We start from the raw sequence: 14055 nt of genomic DNA on the forward strand, positions 1-14055 counted from the left end.
ACATCAATGTGAAAGAAACACATCAATTCGTTGCCTCTCACACATGCCCCAACCAGGGCCGGGAAAAGAACCTGCAAGTCAGGTACATGCCTGTGACCAAGAATAGAACCCATGACCTTTTGGTCTGCAGACCTACACTCTACCACTGAACCACACTGGCCAGGGCCTGCCCTCCTTTAAGAAAAATTACACAAATAACATTTGTACAGAAAAATGCAGAATCTTACTTGTACAGTTCAATCACTTCCAACACTAAACATTAGTTTTGCCTATTTTTGAATTTTATATAAATTTTGTGACATGTACTCTTGTTGCTGGCTTCTTTTGTCAACCTTACATTTGTGAGATTTATCCATATTGTTCCAAATATACACATTTCTCTTGGCTATACACCTGGAAGTGGATCATAGGATTGGCATATAGTATATAATGCCAAACTTTCTACACAGCCCCTAGGTTTGTCCCATATCTTTATCAACAGTATAGATATACAGGGTATCCCAAAAAAGTGTATACACACAATACCTGTAGATTCCATTACATTTTGAAAATGAAATGTATTTCAATAAACACTGCCTTTATAATTATCCAAAGTTTATATACATTTTTGGGGGGACACCCTATATTTATTTTAGCCATTCTGGTGGGTATGCAGTAGTATTGCAATGTGGCTTTAATCTGCATTTGCCTGAAGACTGTGGATATTGGGACCACTTGCAGATGTTAATTGTCCATTTGCATTTCCCCATTTGTGAAGTGCCCATATAAGGCACATATTTTATTGTTAATTTGTCTTTTTATTTATTCACAAGAGTTCTTCACATATTTTAGATATAAGTTCTTCATCAGATACACATATTCCAAATATCTATTGTCACTATGTGGATTGCCTTTTCACTTACTTAGTGATATCTACACTAATAAAAGAGAAACATGGTAATTGGCGTACGACCGCTACCCTTTTCATTGGCTAATCAGTGAGATATGCAAATTAACTGTCAGCCAAGATGGCGGCCGGCAGCCAGGCAGCTTGAAACTAACATGAGGCTTGCTTGCCTCAGTGAAGGAGGATCGTTGGAGGAAACCAACGTTCCCCGCCTGCGACTGCAGGCCTTTGAGCCTGCAGTTTCAAATATTGTAACAAATACCGACAGACTTCAGCCAGCAGATCGCAACATTGTAAGCAAAGGCCAGAAACCTACTTTCAGCCGGAGGCCTAAGAGCTGGAGCCAAGCCTCAAGCTAAAGCTGGACCAGAATAAAAAAAAAAAAAGGAAAAAAGGAGAGGTTGGGAGCTTCAGTCACCCCCAGCCTGAAAACAGCCCTCAGCCCCTCACCCGGACTGGCCAGGCACCCCAGTGGGGACCCCCATCCTGATCCAGGACACCCTTCAGGGCAAACCAGCCGGCCCCACCCATGCACCAGGCCTCTATTCTATATAGTAAAAGGGTAATATGCCTCCCAGCACCGGGATCAGCGTGACAGGGGGCAGCGCTCCAACCCCCTGATCGGCCCTGCTCTGTGTGTGACAGGGTAGAGCCATAACCTCCCCATTGGCCCTGCCCTGAATGTGAGAGTGGCAGCGCCCCAACCCCCTGATCAGCCCTGTTCCGTGGGTGATAGAGGGCGGTGCCCCAACTCCCCTATAGGCCCTACTCTGTGAGTGACAGGGGGGAGCTCCTCAACCCCCTGATGGACCCTGCTCTGTGCGTGACAGGGGGGAGCTCCTCAACCCCCTGATGGGCCCTGCTCTGTGCATGACAGGGGGCGGCGCCGCAACCCCCTGATTGGCCCTGCTCTGTGCATGACAGGGGGCGGCGCCGCAACCTCCCAATCTGCCCTGCTCTGAGCCCGACCAGGGGCTGCACCTAGGGATTGGGCCTGCCCTCTGCCACCTGGGAGCGGGCCTAAGCCAGCAGGGCGTTATCTCCCGAGGGGTCCCAGACTGCGAGAGGGCACAGGCCGGGCTGAGGGACCCCCCTCCCCCCCGAGTGCACAAATTTTTGTGCACTGGGCCTCTAGTCTTTTAATAAACAAAATTTTAAAATAATTTTTGAACTTTTTTCTTTTTAAGCATAACACCACACACACATATAACACCACACACACACACACACACACACACACACACACACACACCATACACACACCTGCACACCACTTCTCTTTGGGCACACAGCTGCTTACAGAGCAATGGAGGCCCTGTAGTTGGCTCAGAATCTTTTGGGAGTCCTGGACATGTAGCGTGTGATTTAAAGTCAGATGAGGCTCCTTGGTCTCACGGACTCTGTCTTGTAAACAGGAACACAGCTGGAGGAGGGTCAGAGTAGGAGCCTCTGGAAAGGGACCTGTGTTGCCCAGGTCTAAGGGTGGTAATGCCTTTTTGTTCCATTTCACTCACCCTTATCCTATCTCATCTGAGCACCATCCTTGGGTTAGGCCTGTCTCTGCTCTGGAGTCAACTAGGAGGGGCTGCCCTGAAAGCAATTCTGGAGTTTTGTCTCACAGGCCACACCTTTACCAGAACTAAATTCCTGAGTTCTCAGGGACCCCATGGGGCGTGTCTGATCCAGCCCTGCGGAGGAGCTTGTAATCATCATTGATTGCCCAGATTATCAGAATCTGGGCTCTGCTTTCTAGTTTGTTTGTTTTTTGCCAGAATTCCTGAAATGACCTTACCCACCCCAGATTCTGAAATGTAGCATCCATTGTCCCCAGCACATACCATGTCCAGCTCTGTATTCTTACCTTCTCCTGAATGCTAAAGCTAAAAGATAGAGGTTCAAGAGTATATAAATAGGGACTGAGATGAGACCACCTCAGAGTAGGAGGACAATTTTTTGTTGTTGTTTTTGACCCTTACCCAAGGATATTTTTTCCATTGATTTTTAGAGAGAGAGTGGAAGGGAGGGAGTGAGAGAGAGATATTGATGTGAGATAGACACATCAATTGATTGCCTCCTGCATGCACCCTGACCTGGGGCCGGGGATTGAGCCTGTAACCAAGGTACATGCCCTTGACCCAAATCGAACCTAGAACCCTTCAGTCCATGGGCTTATGCTCTATCCACTGAGCCAAATCAGCTAGGGCTTTCTGTGTGTACTATTAATTGAGAATCGAACCCACGACCCTTCAGTGTGTTGGCCGATGTTCTATCCACTGAGCAACACTGGCCAGGGTAGTAGCAGGACAATTTTTATCGTGGAGATAAGTATGTTTTAGGAAAGCAGAATAGATGGGTCCCTGACACTTGACTAGGGAGTGTTGTCAAGGATGACATTCCATCTAGGATGTCTAAGATGGCACTTGAAAAATCAGATTGTAAGCAGAGGAAAGTGAGGAAGATTATTATGGAGAAAAAAAATGTTAAATGTACAAATACTATTTTTTCAATTTGTATGCCATGCCTCCTAAAGGATAAAAAACTTAAATATAGCCCGGCCAGTGTGGGTCAGTGGTCGAGTATCGACCCATGCCCTGAGAGATCACTAGTTCAATTCCTGGTTAGGGCACATGCCTGGGTTGCTGTGGGCTCAATCCCTGGTGGGAGCATGTTAGGAGGCAGCCGATCTTGTCTCATTAATGTTATTATCTCTCTCATTGTGCCTTTTCTCTCTCTGAAATCAATAAAGATATATTTTTGAAAATAATAATAGACAGAAAACTTATTCTGAGGCAGAATCCCCGAGGATTGGTCCAAGGGTTATTCTCATGCTGTTGAAAGGGAAACAAGATTCAAAACTTGCTCTGACACTCAAGTCAATGGTGGAATTAAGAGAATCCAAATAATTCCAACCCTAAAACCAGGGCTATCCCCATCTGCTGTACATTCCCTGGAGAATCTGAGTATTCAGAACTACTTTATTCCTTATTCCTAACCCTCTCTTCCAGTGGTTCTCAACCTTGGCTGCACATTAGAATCACCTGGGAATCTTTTTAAAATCCTGATTTCTGGGCCAAACACAGGGAGGCTGGTTTTTAACAGCCAAAAGTTATGGGAACTTCTCTTCCTGGCCCTGGAACCCTGGGCTGGGGGCCTAGTGTGGGGCTGGGACCCCTTGCTCCTCAGGGGGGACCTCCACAGCCAGATATCCCTCCTGATTCTTATCCAGCACACATGGATGTGGGATTAGCCCTTTCAGTGTCCCATCCTACTAGTCCAGTGATGGCGAACCTATGACACGCATGTCAGAGGTGACATGTGAACTCATTTTTTTGGTTGATTTTTCTTTGTTAAATGGCATTTAAATATATAAAATAAATATCAAAAATATAAATATTTGTTTTACTATGGTTGCAAATATCAAAAAATTTCTATATGTGACACGGCACCAGAGTTAAGTTAGGGTTTTCCAAAATGCTGACACGCCGAGCTCAAAAGGTTCGCCATCACTGTACTAGTCTTTATATCCTTATCTGTAGGACTTCTGGCAGCTAGATTTCAGGTAGTTCTGAATGACGGTTGTTCTGTAGTTTAGTTGTAATTTTGAAGTGGTTATGGGAAGATGTGTGAATACCGCATTTACCTACACCGCCATCTTGATCAGAAACCTGTCATTTTCCTTTGGTTTTTTTTTCCTGACATATCTGTGATTTTCAGAAAATGTCTTTACTGGTGGAAGCCAGTTTACACAGATTAATCCTCTATTAATCACAGATCCTTGCCCTATTAATAATGAATGAACACGTCTACTTTCCAAAGATTTATGATGAAGTTATAACTTATTTCTGTGATTATGTTTCTAAGGGATTGGGGAAATATTCATAAATTACTTCTTCTGATCTCAAATTTTCAACTAATTAATCAAGGCTAACAGTGATATTGTTGGATACCGATAATCAAGAGACATGCATTAAACTATTTCATAAATTATTTTAAAGGATATCTTCATTAGGACCATGTAAAAACATTTATGCCTATACTTTTTTATCCTAGAAAAATAAAACCAAAGGACTATTTAAAAAATCCTCACAACAACCTTGTGAGATAGGTAGGATTATGCCATTTTTAAGGAAATTAAAGCTTAAGGAGGTTACATAACTTGCTAGGGTCACTCAGGAATTAAGTGAAGGAGCCTGAATTTGAACTATTTATCTGACCCTAAAGTCCATTACCCTAACCTTTGAATCAGCAGAGAACCAATCGATGTTTTCTGCAATTGAGTTTATTAAATGGACCAACTTTGTGAGGCAAATAACTAGAACAACTTCCCACTGCTCTCTAGAGGGAGGAATAGAATTGGAAACCAAAGAAGATTCTGGAATTTCTCTACCTAGAAACCTTAAGAAATCACACCCACTGCCAGCCCCTTAGTGAACGCTTAGCCTTCGGGGACAAGGAGGGAAATTCAAGTCAAGGATCAATATCTGTCCTTAGAAAGCCTGTGACTTATAGGAATCACCTTCTGAAGAAGCACATCACCTTCTTCCATTAACCTTGTACATTCTCACAGAGCAGAGAAAAGGCAAGAAGTAGAGCAATGAAATCCTTGGAAACCTGTAGAAGAAATACCTAATTTTTCCCAGAGTTGTGGGGATTTCTCCTGAGAAATTTTGGATTGTGAACTTTTGAAATCATGAATACTAAAATATTTAACGAGATCTGTTGCTTTTTAAGGGCATTGTTGCATATTTTAGGTCATGTTTTGCTTTTCAGAGTGTGGTAGAAATAGGCAACAGTGTATTTTTTTCTCTAGAAATTATTAAAATAATACAACTGTTTCAACAGTTAAGGACAGAGAAGAGGGAGAGAATATCCCATAATCGAGGAAATTATAACCTCATGTTAATGATTGATATTCATTTAAATCACACTTTGTAGGAAGTGGAAACTGATGGAAATGATAGCTCATTACACAGGAATTTGTGTTAAAATTTCTTGTTGATGAATTTTAGTGAGTTTTTCCTGCTTTCTTATAGTAAACAAACATTTTATTTTATCTATCAAGAGAACTGTTAATTCAGAATATTACTTCCTTTATTTTAGCTTTGAATGGATCTTAAAGAAACTCTACGAAAAATATTTAACCTCTGAAAATCAACTTTGCTTTAAATATAAAATATTGTGTGATAGTACAATAAGAAAACCAAGTTATACATAATAATCTTTTTTCAATATAAAATAAAGTGATACATTAATAAAGAAAGTAAATTTTTATAGTATTTTACTTAATTTATGGTAGGTTTCATTACTTTTCTACAGTCTCTCTTATCTAAATTCTCAGTTATTCCAAGACCTGGATGAGTATAGAAGCTATAAGCTGTCATAGTTAAATATTTCCCTGAATATCTTTTCATGCTCTAAAATGCATACCCCCTTCTGATTGGGTTTTCTGGATTATACCTAGAAAGCCAGCTGAGTTAGAAGAGTAACTCACCTCCATTAAGTTCTGTCATCAGGCCACGAGGGGCACAGGCAGACGCGTGAACCAGAGCCCAGCAGGCTCAGAAGGAGACCAGGACCTGGGAGCTTGCTAAGAAGGGACTCAGAGCATGACAGAAGGAGGCGAAAGCTCAGGAGCCGGGGAGAAGGGGCAAGGCCAGGCTGAGGTCTGGCAGATTCCGTGGCAGTTTGTCAGTTGCTCTGATCATCATTAGCTTTAGAAAAAGAGAGACCCGACTGTAATGGCCTACCTGCCCACATTTTTTTTGTGGGGGAAGGAGGAAAGCAACTCATTTAGATGTCAGGTGGCAGTCTAATATTTATTTATTTATTTATTTATTTGGCAGTCTAATCTTAAGGTTCACATATCTCCATTTCTGAACTAGGGTGCTCTACAAAATAAAAAAGAATCATCTGTCCATAAGCCTAATACATGAGAAATAACCCTTCGCCCCTCATAATCCCATCACAGCATTGAGACCCCAGCTAAGTGGCTTTAATAGAGAGCTCTTCCATCTCTCAAAGCTCACATTGTCTGAGAAAGTAACAAATTCCTAGAGAACCCCAGGCCCTAAGGAGGCAAGATGAGAAAAGCCTTATTTCAAACAGCTTCATCAGCGTTAGCTCACAGATACATGGCTAGACTGTGCTCCTGAGTGGCCATCATAAAACCACATAGCTTTTCTTACAGTAATTCCTCTAACTCAGTATATTTTGTTGAATATCTAGGTCCTGCCCAGCTGTCCAGTCTTAATGCCCACAACTCTTCCCCTTATGTTTAGAGTTGCCCAAATATGCCATGCTTCTGTGGCTTTGCACATGCTGTCCCTTCTGCTGAGATCACCCTTCCCTGAACCATCATGATCTCTTCATTAAACTCTGCTGTAACCAGCACCCAAACTTTACTCTCCCCCTATTCCTTGTAGAAAAGATTTTGCTGGTTCTAAACCAGGGTTTCTCAACTTCAGCCCTATTGATCGTTTGGACTGGTTAAGTATTTGTTGTGTGTGTGTGGTGGGGCGGGGAGACGGGGCGGGGGGCGGGGGGGGGGGGCGCTATCCTGTGAATTTTGGGATGCTTAGCATCTGCTCACTAGATGCCAGTAGCAACTCACTAATTTGTGACAATCAAAAAATGCCTCCAGACATTGCCAAATATCTGCTGAGGGTTTGGAGGTAAAACCTACCCCCAGTTGAGAACCACTGGTTTACCCATTTCTATAGCACCCCAGATCTTTGTACATACCTGGACATAATTATTGTAATCTTTTATTGCATGTCTCCCCTTCACTAAGTTGTGAACTGCTGGGTGTGCTGTGTCTTGCTCACTTTGACAGTACATGGCATTCATTGAATCAAATTTCTGTCAAGTAAGTGGCTAAGAAATGCTGATGATCACCTGGAAACTATGTCTCTAAGTTAAAAAATTTGGTTTTATCTTGAACAATTTTGTTGTTGGCTAGAATGTTTAGCAATGTTTAGTAAATATGATTGTACTAAATCCTAAAGTCTGCACATTCTAGAGCCTTTAGCCCAGGAGGGAGAATACTGTCCTAGAAGACAAAAGCCTTGTCACCTATCAGAGCACTGGCCAACCCTGGCTAAAGTGTGTAACTTCTCTGGGTATCATTTCTTCCATCTGTAAAATCTGAATTCCTAAGACTTCCCATCTATCTCTAAAGTTTGTGATTCCAAAACCTACATAGCAAGAGGTCCCAAATTTCACAAGGGGGCATTTAAAATTTTACTTTCACTATTTAAAAACAAAGTTGGGGGTAGACAGTGGACAGTTATGTCTAAGAAACTACATCAGGTTTTACCACAAAATCGGTGTAGGGGGAGACAAAGTCATAAACCAAAGTTGCTTTTCTTTTCCAAGCCTCAATTTTATCATATATAAAATAGAAATGATAATACCTACTTCATAGGATCATTGTGAGGATTAAATGAAATTACATATGTGAAGTACTTAACAGTTCTTGGCACATAGTGAGAACCCAATAAATGGCAATAGCTATTATTATTATTGTACTAACATTTGTATAGCAAATCGTTTACAAAACTTCTCCCTCAAATTAACTTTCTAATTTAAAACAAGAGATATAAGTAGCTATTAATATTTATTGACTCCAACACAGCTGAATATAAATTAAAAGTTGAATTTTCTATCTTCTAGACTCCAAGGAAATTACAAAAAAATTACTTCTCGCCCTAACCGGTTTGGCTCAGTGGATAGAGCGTCAGCCTGCGGACTGAAGGGTCCCGGGTTCAATTCCGGTCAAGGGCATGTACCTTGGTTGCAGGCACATCCCCAGTGGGAGGCGTGCAGGAGGCAGCTGATCAATGTTTCTCTCTCATCGATGTTTCTAACTCTCTATCGCTTTCCCTTCCTCTCTGTGAAAAATCAATAAAATATATTTTTTAAAAATTACTTCTCTTTTATGCTTCTTTTATGCAGCACCTAGCAGATATTTCTATCATAGCTTTTATTGCGCTGCATTATTTCTTTCATTTGTGTTATAACTATTGTTTTCATGTCTCTCCCCCACTACCTGGTAGCTTCTTAGAGAAAAAGATTGTCTTATTCATGTTTTTAACTACACAGGCCTACCACACTATCAAAATTTCATAAATACCAGATAAATGAGCAGGCGAGTGAGTGCATTAATGAATGACTGATGCCCTGCAATGCACTGCACTTTTTTTCTCTTTTCAGAGTACATTTATTAAAGCTGGGGATAAGGAAACAAGGAAGGGCCTACGATAGAAGCAGCAACGGGAGGCTAGGCCTGCGACTCTGGCTGTCCAGAAATCTTACAGGAAAGAAATGAGCCATGGTGGGGCTTCTTTAGCTCACTTGGAAGTCAGAGGAAAGGGGGCCTAGAGACAGGTTCAGGGGGTAAGCCCAAGACGATCTGCTACTGCCCATTTCTCCCCTGGTTGCAAGTCTCGTGGGGATTCTTAAGAGTTTAGGAGAAAGAACATTTACTCAAAAAGGAGATGTGAGTGGATGTTCCCCAGGGAGGGCATGCCACCTTCTCTCTTCATTTAATATATTTTTATTTATTTCAGAGAGGAAGGAGAGAGAGAGAGAGAGAGAGAGAGAGAGAGAGAGAGAGAGAGAGAGAGAGAGAGAACATCAATGATGAGAGAAAATCACTGATGGGCTGCCTCCTGCACACCCCACACTGGAGATTGAGCCTTCAACCCGGGCATGTGCCCTGATGGGGAATCAAACCATGACTTCCAGGTTCGCAGGTCGATACTCAACCACTGAGCCACACCGACTGGAACACCTTTTCTCTTCTTTTTTTTTTTTTTAATTAAATCTTTATTGTTCAGATTATTACATTTGTTCCTCTTCCCCCCCCCCCCCCCCCCGCCATAACTCCCTTCCTCCCAGTTCCTGCCCCACCCTCCGCCCTCAGAGAAGGTGCTATTTCAGTGGCTTGGGTTTGTTCAACAACAAAGTGAGAAGTTAGTACCTTAAAGGCTCTCTTCTCAGCAGGGAAGGCAAATGATGTGGGTATCTGATTGCCTGTCCTGTCACACCCACTGACAGCTCTTCTGCCCTCCTTTTAGAGCAGCGGTTCTCAACCTCGGCTGCACATTAGAATCACCTGGGAATCTTTTTAAAATCCTGATTGCTGGGCCTCATCCTCCGGAAATTCTGTTTCTTTGTTACTAATGTTGTGGCCCCACCACATAACAAAGAACAGAATTTCCAGAGGATGAGGCCCAGAAATCAGGATTTTAAAAAGATTCCCAGGTGATTCTAATGTGCAGCCGAGGTTGAGAACCACTGGTTTAGAGGATTAGTGATGCTGGCAGAGCCACACCTGAGGCCACATGCCTTCTTCGTGTCACCCCACAGGAGAACGGAATATGCCCTGAAGGATCTGTTTGCCTGCTTAAAGCTAGGGGAAGAGGAAAGGACCCATATCAAATGCTGCCCTGATTTAGCTTTCATTCTCTGCTGTAGCCTCTCAATGAACATCAGGAAATTACAAATGAAAATTGCCAAATTATTCCACTGTGAGACTAACTGGGCCTAAAGCTAGATCAGGCATCAAGTGGATAAATTTGTCTGCCTCACCTAATCTTATTTCCACTCCTGCCTAAGGAGCATCCACCTTTCTAGTTACCTGAAAGCTAAATCCAAACTGTCATGGCTGTCCCTCAGGACTCCTATTATTGCCGCCTCAGGTAAATGACAATCTCTCAAGAGCCACTATAGCTCAAAGGCTTGCACAGCTCTGCTGGCTGTGCTGAAATGAAACTGTTCGACATCCAAGGGCAGGAGAGTACCAGTTAAATTCCTTAGACCAGTGGTTCTCAACCTTCTGGCCCTTTAAATACAGTTCCTCATGTTGTGACCCAACCATAAAATTATTTTCATTGCTACTTCATAACTGTAATGTTGCTACTGTTACGAATCGTAATGTAAATATCTGATATGCAGGATGGTCTTAGGCGACCCCTGTGAAAGGGTCGTTCGACCGCCAAAGGGGTCGCAACCCACAGGTTGAGAACCACTGGCTTAGACCAAGGTTACTTCCTCCTTTTTCTTATACACGTCATAAAATACACTTCTATTTTTAGAGGAAAATCAACACCAGGGTCTTTCCTTCTTTATTCCATTTCCATATATTTTCCTCAACTTTGAAACAGTATCTTCTGCTTTCACTGAGATCATGCCAAATCCTTAAGAATCTTTCTCTGGGTGGTCTGCTCCCAAGCCTTTAATGACTTCTTAGCACCTGTAGAATAAAATATAAACTTCATAACACAGCACACAGTGCTCTACTCATGATGTGGCCTTAATCTTCCCTTGTAGCTTTAGTTCTCACTTCTCATAACCATGTACACTAGTAGCCAAATTATTCACATTAAGTGCCATGTGGCAGCTCTCTTCAACCTCTGCTCCTACATTTTGTTGGGTTCCTGTTCTTGCCTAAGTGTATACTTTTCCCATGATGTGTGAAGTGCCTAACACTGTGCCTGGAACATAGCTATTGCGTAAAAATAGCAGGTGTCATTATTAATACCTTCTTGCTTCAATTCTTTCCTTTTTAATTGATTGTAGAAAGAAAGGGAGAGAAACATCAATTTGTTGTTCCACAATGATCCTATGAAGTAGGTATTATCATTTCTATTTTATATATGATAAAACTGAGGCTTGGAAAAGAAAAGCAACTTTGGTTTATGACTTTGTCTCCCCCTACACCGATTATGTGGTAAAACCTGATGTAGTTTCTTAGACATAACTGTCCACTGTCTACCCCCAACTTTGTTTTTAAATAGTGAAAGTAAAATTTTAAATGCCCCCTTGTGAAATTTGGGACCTCTTGCTATGTAGGTTTTGGAATCACAAACTTTAGAGATAGATGGGAAGTCTTAGGAATTCAGATTTTACAGATGGAAGAAATGACACCCAGAGGAGTTACACATCTTAGCCAAGGTTGGTTCTTGTATGTGTCCAGACCCGGTATCAAATTGGCAAACTTGTTGTATTGGGATGACACTCCGACCAATTGAGCTATCTTGAGCCAGGGCTTGCTTTAATTCTTAGGAGAATATATCATGCTCCCACTAAAACAAACACTTGACCCTAGTACTTATACTCCAAATCCCTATCAAATTTTTGTCCCTGATAAACTGGGCTAAACTATGAAGTAATATATCAGTATCCCCAAACATACTATTGTGATACGATACTATTCAACACAGTGGTTGCCTCTGGGGTTGGGAATTAACAAGAAGGGGGCATAAGGAAACTTCTGGAATGATGACATTTTCCCATTATTTTTATTTGGTGTTGGTCATATGAATGTGTATATTAGCTCAAATTCATCTAATTATACACTAGTGCATTTTGCTGTCTGTAAAATGTATCTTTATTCTTTAGAGTCAGAATCCTATTTTTCCCCTAAATCAAATATCAAAGTCTCAAATGTCTACATGAACTTGGCAGGTGAGGTAAATTTGTAGTGGGCTGAGTAGAATACCATAGGGAGATTTGAGGGTTGCTTCCAAATTAGAGAGGGTGTGCTCTTTATCTGGGTCACATGGACAATACATGCAGGAGCAGAATTTGTGTTTAATAGGCACCTCAGGTGTTTTGATTATTGGTCAAATGCTATATTTTTTCTGTGTATAAGACACTATTTTTTTCTAAAATCATATAAGACACTATTTTTTTCTAAAATTGTTAGACTGAAAATCGAGGGGCATCTTATACACGGAAGGCAGCCAAGGAGGGAGCCACGCAGGTGCATAACTGCCCATACCTTGTCAAACAGGCTTCCTCCAATCACTAGCCTTGTTGTCACTGAGGTGGAGAGTGCACAGATGCAACGGGGATCAGTGCATTCTGAGCCCATAAAGATGTCAAAAAAATAAAAAGATAAATACCGGTAAGAGATTGTCTTACTCTGCAAAATTCAAACTGAATGTAATCATCTATGCAAAAGCGCATGGAAATAGAGCTGCGGAGATAATTTGGACCTCCTCCCACTGAGTGTACGATCAGATAGTGGAAAAAACAGGAAGAAGAACTCCTTAAGATGCGAAAAAAGAAGAAGACCTTAAAAGGAAAACGACCAAAATGGGCAAACGTGGAGCAGAGGCTTAAGACTTGGATTATGGAGCAGCACCAGAGTGGCTTATGTGTGTCAACCAAGCTTATTCAATGTCAGGCAAGAATGTTTGCAAGCAGAATGAACACTGTTGATTTTACAGGAAAGGCAATTTCATGAGGAGAGAAGGGTTGGCCAAGAGAACACGAACAAAGTTAACTCAGAAAATGCCACCAGTTTATGAGGTGATCTCACATATATAGACAGTGACTCAGAAAACAGCAGTGATACAATGGAAGTTGAAAAACTTGATATGCCTGGAACTAATAGTGATGAAGAGAGCAGTGATGCAACAGAGACTGAATAAAGTGATATGCTGTGTAACATCGTAGTATGGTATGTAAACATTACCTGTGGTAATTACTAAATAAAAACGTGTTCTGGCCCTAACCGGTTTGGCTCAGTGGATAGAGCATCAGCCTGTGGACTGAAGGACCCCAGGTTTGATTCCGGTCAAGGGCATGTACCTTAGTTGCGAGCACATCCCCAGTAGAAGGTATGCAGGAGGCAGTTGATCGATGTTTCTCTCTCATCAATGTTTCTAACTCTCTACCCCTCTCCCTTCCTCTCTGTAAAAAATCAATAAAATATATTTTAAAAAATGTGTTCTGTTTTATGTTTAAAATATTGATTTCTTAATTTGGGGCTGGAAAAGTGGGGGGCATCTTATACATGGGAGCGTCTTATTCACAGGAAAATATGGTATGTGATACACTGTGCTATGTCACAGAGCAATTAATACTCTCCAAAGTGAGATGCATAAGATGGCCTATTGAAATGTAAGAAGATTAATACTTAGAACTTTCTTCTACTATTTTTCATTTTCATGTTCTTTTTCTTCCTCATTTCATTTCAGAACATACAAGAGAACGCACAGAAGGAAGTATACCACATTTACCTTGCATATCCTATGCTAAGTCAAGCACCTGAGGTCTGGAGTACAGGACATTCCAGAGATTGCAGTGCGTAGACAGTCATGATGCAGGGATGGGCACTGCTCCATCGGTAAGACTGAGCCTCCCTGGAAGAAAGCAAC

Source organism: Myotis nattereri (assembly GCF_964212035.1).
Source record: "Myotis nattereri genome assembly, chromosome: 1".
Classification (NCBI taxonomy): Eukaryota; Metazoa; Chordata; class Mammalia; order Chiroptera; family Vespertilionidae; genus Myotis; species Myotis nattereri.